Genomic DNA, 7,292 nt, shown 5'->3' with positions numbered 1-7,292 from the left:
GACTAGTTGAGTATCCGGAGCATCAGCATTTGTGGGTTCGATTACAGGCTCAAAATGACCAGAAACAAAAGCATTTATTCTGAAACTCATCAGTCTATTCTTGTTCTGAGAAATGAAGGCTATTTCATGCGAGAAATTGCCAAGAAACTGTAGATCATGTACACCGCTGTGTACTACTCCCTTCACAGAACAGCGCAAACTGGCTCTAACCAGAATAGTGAGAGGCCCCGGTGCACAACTGAGCAAGAAGACAAGTACATTAGAGTGTCTAGTTTGAAAAACAGACGCCTCACAAGTCCTCAACTGGCAGCTTCATTAAATAGTACCCGCAAAACAACATCAACAGTGAAGAGGCAACTCCGGGACGCTGGCCTTCTAGGCAGAGTTCCTCTGTCCAGTGTCTGTGTTCTTTTGCCCATCTTAATCTTTTATTTTTATTGGTCAGTACGAGATATTACTTTTTCTTTGCAACTCTGCCTAGAAGGCCAGCATCCCGGAATTGTCTCTTCACTATAGCCTTTTAAAATTATAAACTTGGATTAGCTAACACAACGTGCCATTGGAACACAGGAGTGATGGTTGCTGATAATGGGCCATTTCCAGCTACAATAGTCATTTACGGCATTAACAGTGTCTACACTGTATTTCTGATTAATTTTATGTTATTTTAATTGACAAGAAATGTGCTTTTCTTTCAAAAACAAGGACATTTCTACGTGACCCCACACTTTTGAACGGTAGTGTATGTATTTATTTTCAGCCTACATGGTCAACATGTTTTGTCTATGTGTACTCGTATCATTTAATGAACCTTACATAATTGGCTGTATGTTATGTCACAGGACCACTTCTAGTTTCCAAATCCACAGTTTACACCCCTTGTTTGGCGGCCATTATGGATTGTCCAATCAGCTTAAATCCAATTGTTTTCTTTTCTTCACATATTGCACAATACATAATTGAATGTACGTTGTGTCACAGTAAAAGGGGATTCCATTCTACTCAGGAGGAAATCCACAGAGTTAACACCCAGAGGAGCACCCCTGCTCATTTTGCTGCCCTTAAAAAGAGTGGTCAATCAGCTTAAATGCAGTACGTTTTTCATATTAGATATATAGTACCATTTAAAAGTTTGGACACACGTACTCATTCAAGGGACTTGCCCTTGAGTCTAAGCAATGTTGTGCTGCTGTTTTTATTGACTTGGCCAAAGCTTTTGTTATGGTAGACCATTCCATTATTGTGAGTCGGGTAAGGAGTATTGGTGTCTCTTAGGGGTCCTTGGCCTGGTTTGCTAACTACCTCTCTCAAAGAGTGCAGTGTATAAAGTCAGAACATCTGCTGTCTCAGCCACTTCCTGTCACGAAAGGAGTACCCCAAGACTCAATCGTAGGCCCCACACGATTTATATCAACAACATAGCTCAGGCAGTAGGAAGTGCTCTCATCCATTTATATGCAGAGTCTTATACTCAGCTGGTCCCTCCCTGGATTTTGTGTTAAATGCTCTACAACGAAGCTTTCTTAGTGTCCAACAAGCTTTCTCTGCCTGTAACCTTGTTCTGAACACCTCCAAAGCAAAGGTCATGTGTTTTGGTAAGAAGAATGCCCCCTCTCCCCACAGGTGTGATTACGACCTCTGAGTGTTTAGAGCTTGATGTAGTCACCTCATACAAGTACTTGGGAGATAGATAGATAGATAGATAGATATACGGTACACTGTCCTCTCAGCACATATCAAAGCTGCAGACTAAAGTTAAATCTAGATTTGGTTTCCTCTATTGTAATTGCTCGTTTTTCACCCCAGCTGCCAAACTAACCCTGATTCAGATGACCATCCTACCCATGCTAGATTACGGAGACATCATTTATAGATCAGCAGGTAAGGGTGCTCTCAAGCGGCTAGATGTTCTTTATCATTCGGCCATCAAATTTGCCACCAATGCTCCTTATAGGACACATCACTGCACTCTATACTCCTCTGTAAACTGGTAATCTCTGTATACCAGTCGCAAGACCCACTGGTTGATGCTTATTTATAAAACCCTGTTAGGCCTCACTCCCCCCTATCTGAGATATTTACTGCAGCCCTCATCCTCCACATACAACACCCGTTCTGCCAGTCACATTCTGTTAAAGGTCCCCAAAGCACACACATCCCTGGGTCGCTCGTCAAACTGGACAGTTTTATCTTAATATCTTCATTCAAAGATTCGATCATGGACACTCTTACTGACAATTGTGGCTGCTTTGCGTGATGTATTGTTGTCTCTACCTTCATGCCCTTTGTGCTGTTGTCTGTGCCCAATAACGTTTCTACCATATTTTATGTTGCTACCGTGTTGTGTTGCAACCATGTTGTTGTCCTGTTGAGTTGCTACCATGCTGTGTTGTCATGTGTTGATGCTATGTTATGATGTTGTCTTAGGTCTCTCTTCATGTAGTGTTGTGTTGTCTCTCTTGTCGTGATGTATGTTTTGTCCTGTATTATTTTGATTTTTTTTAAATCCAAACCCCCGTCCCCACAGGAGGCCTTTTGGTAGGCCGTCATTGTAAATAAGAATTTGTTTTTAACTGACTTGCCTAGTTAAAAAAAGGTTATATAAAAATCAAAAAATAAATAAAAGGGTTATTCTTTATTTAAAAATTGTTTTCATTGTAGAACAATAGTGACGACATCAAAACTCTGAAATAATACATATGGAATCATGTAGTAACCAAAAAAGTGTTAAACAAATCAAAATATATTTTATATTTGAGATTCTTCAAAGTAGCCACCCTTTGCCTTTACAGCTTTGCACACTATTGACATTCTCTCAACGAGCTTCATGAGGTGCATTTCAATTAACAGGTGTGCCTTGTTAAAAGTGAATTTGTGGATTTTCTTTCCTTCTTAATGCGTTTGGGACAATCAGTTGTGTTGTGACAAGGTAGGGGTGGTATACAGAAGATAGCCCTATTTGGTAAAAGACCAAGCCCATGTTATGGCAAGAACAGCTCAAATATGCAAATAGAAACGACAGTCCATCATTGCTTGAAGACATGAAGGTCAGTCAATCGGGAAAATGTCAAGAACTTTGAAAGTTTCTTCAAGTGCAGTCGCAAAAAAAAACATCAAGCGCTATGAGGAAAATGGCTCTTATGAGTACCGCCACAGGAATGGAAGACCCAGAGTTACCTCTGCTGCAGAGGATAAGTTTGTCAGAGTTACCAGCCTCAGAAATTGCACACCAAATAAATGCTTCACAGAGTTCAAGTAACAGACACATATCAACATCAACTGTTCAGAGGAGACTGAGTGAATCAGGTCTTCACGGTTGAATTGCTGCAAAGAAATCACTACTATAGGACACCAATAATAAGAAGAGACTTTTTGTGCCAAAAAAAACACAAGCAATGGACATTAGATTGTAGGAAATCTGTCAAATTTGAGATTTGTGGTTGCAACCGTCACGTCTTTGTGAGACGCAGAGTAGGTGAATGGATGATTTCCGCATGTGTGGTTCCCATTGTGAAGCATGGAGGAGGAGGTGTGATGGTGCTTTGCTGGTAACACTGTCAGTGATTTATTTAGAATTCAAGGCACACTTAACCAGCATGGCTACCACTGTAAAGGTCGTCTGATGAGGAAGGATCGGACCAAAGCGCAGCGTGGTATGTGTTCATGATTTTTATTAACACTGAACACTAGAACAAAGTGAGAAACAACAACAAACAGTTTTGTCAGGTGCAGAAAACACTAAACAGATAACTACCCACAAAACTCAGGTGGGAAAAGGCTACCTATGTATGGTTCCCAATCAGACACAACGATAGACAGCTGTCCCTGATTGAGAACCATACCCAGCCAAAACAAAGAAATACAAAACATAGAAAACTGAACATAGAATGCCCACCCAAATCACACCGTGACCTAACCAAAATAGAGACATAAAAAGCTCTCTAAGTTCAGGGCGTGACAGCCACCGCATTCTGCAGTGATACACCATCCCATCTGGTTTGCGCTTAGTGGTACTATCAATTGTTTTTCAATAGGACAATGACCCAACACACCTCCAGGCTGTGTAAGGGCTATTTGACAAAGAAGGATGGAGTGTAGTGCTGGAGTGATGGGAATGCTGCATCAGATGACCTGGCCTCCACAATCACCCGACCTCAACCCAATTCAGATGGTTTGGGATGAGTTGGACCGCATAGGGAAGGAAAAGCAGCCAACAAGTGCTCAGCATATGTGGGAACTCCTTCAAGACTGATGGAAAAGCATTCCAGGTGAAGCTTGTTGAGATAGTGCAAAGCTGTCATCAAGGCAAAGGGTGGCTACTTTGAAGAATCTCAAATATAAAATATATTTGTTTAACACTTTTTTAGTTACTACATGATTCCATGTGTGTTATTTCATAGTTTTGATGTCTTCACTATTATTCTATAATGTAGAAAATAGTCAAAATAAAGAAAAACCCTTGAATGAGTAGGTGTGTGCAAACTTTTGACTGGTGCTGAACATATTGCACTGAAGAGTAGGAATACACAATCAAAGGTTCTGAACACCTTCCTGTGGGGTGTAAAGTATACAACAGGAGGTCCCTGATCCTGGTGAAGAATACAAAGGGTTTCTCCCTCCCCATATTGACTAACATCACTCAATTCATAAAAAAGACAATACAAGTAAAAGTTGTGTGTCTGTCCATTCAGAGACGTCAGTATCATGCCCATCTGTCAGTCTGGCCTTTATCACATCTAGCAAGCCTCCATGTGCTATCTCCATACATGTTTCCGTGAACACACACACACATAGTCACTGTACTATTACCAATGGCAGTTTGGATAGGTAATATCTGACACACAAACAGGTACCATGTTGAAGTTTAAACAGGTCAGACTAAACCTACCTAATTCTGTTCTCTCCATCGACGACTGTTGGTGAGCAGGCAAGAGTTGAGGATGGAGGTGATATCAGCGCTTGGCCCCCCCCTCATCAAAGACACTGGTCTGTCACACATACACACACACACACACACACACACACACACAAAGAGAGAGAGAGAAAGCACTGATTACATTATCAATGGCAGTTATAATTTGCTTGGTGGAGCCAACCTGATGGCTGCGTTCTCCTTTATATTTCACTTCAGATATCATAAAATTTGAAGTGGAATAGAATGGTGAACCCAGCGATTAGGCTGGTTCCACCAGGCTAGGTTATGCCCTGGACATTATATGCAACTAAGAAGTAGAAAATAAGTAACAAATAATTCATTATGTTTCCCAATTGGATTATCAAATGTAATAAGCAACACATAATAAATTATGTTTCACAAATGGGCTCTCAAATGTATGTGGTGGGAGAATCAGAATTAGCTCGGTAACATAGATAATTCAGATGTCTTATCTGCTTAATAGGCTTATATGATTAAAACGGTTGAACTCTTGTTATTAGAATATATCCCTTCGGACTCTGGTGTTGGCAGTTGCACTTCCTCCCTCATATGGGCCTCAGTCACCCGGGGCCCAGAGAGGGGAGAAGTCAGGCTTGTCTATCACATGTCCCTGTTGCTATGCAGAATATCAGAAAGACAAGAGGACAGGAGGGAACATTGTCTTCATATGTGAATATGCATCTTTACCTATTACAAACCATGTTAAGGGATGGCGTGATTAGTGGGGAACCAATTACTTGTCTCCACAATGTCTGTGCCCAATCAATTCCTCCTTCGGCTTTGGGGATATAAGGTCTGAGACAGGACGTCTGGGGTAGTGTATGGAATCATTGTACATCCTCTCTGATGTTGCATCTGTTGGGTTCTAATTTTTCAGAGTAAATAACTCACGGACACTAGAGAAGCTTAACCAAGCTTAATTCTTCCAAAAAGTTTGACAGCTGTATTCAGACAAAGACATGTTCCCACCATCACAAGTATATATACTCCACTTTAGGTACTCCTCCTTCTCTCCAATCCTTACATTTTATGGTTCCACAGGAAGAGGGTAACAGAATAATAAACCACTATTTCTCTCTTCAGGGGAACTGACCTGACCTCCTGACCTCAACCCCTCCTTCGCCTAATCCACAGATGTCCATCACTCCCCTCAGTGAGCACGTCTAGGCGTGTGGTCAAGGACATGGGTTTTACTTGAGATAGGGGTATCTGGAGTTGACAATTGATTTATGCCATTGAATGAGTTGGTGTTTCTATATTATGAAGAATCAGGGACGAGATCAGAGCCTTGTTTTAGGGGCCAAACTCTGTACAATAATAACAGTCTTCCTAGCAAATGCTATCTGGCTGGGTGATACTCCTTTCTCATTTATCAAGTCTCACATTGTGACCCATTCCACACATCTATTGTTTGTCATGTAGACTAAGGGGGTGTATCTTTGCTATAAAAGATCTTTGTATCCTTTGTGTCGGAGCTCTCAACGAATCATCTGAGGTTGGATTGTCGACCAGCCATTGTAATTGTAGAGCTCTCGCTAATAAAGATTCAGTTTAAGTATAACTCTGACTTTGTCTTTCCTAATTTGATAATACAGAAATGAACCACCACATTTGGTGACGAGGACGGAATGTGAGTCTTCACTTGGTGACCTCTCCTGACGACCTGGGTAAATCGTGCACGAGGGATTCCTCAAACTTGGGATCTCAGGGAGACCACACTTCGGGAACAGATCAGATGGACCCGCCTAAGATCTGAGAGGAAGTAAGCCGATTGGTTACCACATCCCTCACATAGTTTAAAAAAGAAAGATGTGTGCGAACCACACGAAGTAGGGTTTTTAAGAAAAGACTCGGTTATGTAGGCTTTGAGTGTGGTCCTGTGTGAGGCAACACCGTAGAGACGTAAGCAGGAGAGTAATCTGAGAATTTGTAAACTCAAAGATACTCTGCCACTGGTCGGTTGCTGGCGACTTAGAGCCGTTCTGACACTGAATTGATCAAAGTGGGGATTTGTGCGGTCTGTAGGGGCGAGGGGTCAGGGTGACTGTGGGTTCTGTGTGAAGCACAGAACCTGGTGAAGCCCTATTGGAAGAATGACCTCATTCTGAAAACTGTCTACGTGACCCTCAGAAGTGGTGAAATCCAATTACTTTAAATGTGCTAGCCAGGTATGCCCTGTGTCACTCTGTGTGTGTTTTGTTTTGGGGAAACTAATTAGGTAATATTTTGACAATGTTATGGGTTTCCCTGTTTATATAGACAGGGGTTTGAAATCTAAAAACAGCGCCAACTGGTTTTCCTCGTTTGTCTCATTCCCCTGTGTGTTCCTTATATATGTTTCTGTGAATGTGATACG

The sequence above is a fragment of the Oncorhynchus mykiss genome, chromosome 2, assembly GCF_013265735.2.
Source record: "Oncorhynchus mykiss isolate Arlee chromosome 2, USDA_OmykA_1.1, whole genome shotgun sequence".
Lineage (NCBI taxonomy): Eukaryota > Metazoa > Chordata > Actinopteri > Salmoniformes > Salmonidae > Oncorhynchus > Oncorhynchus mykiss.
Note: the sequence above shows the minus strand (reverse complement) of the source record.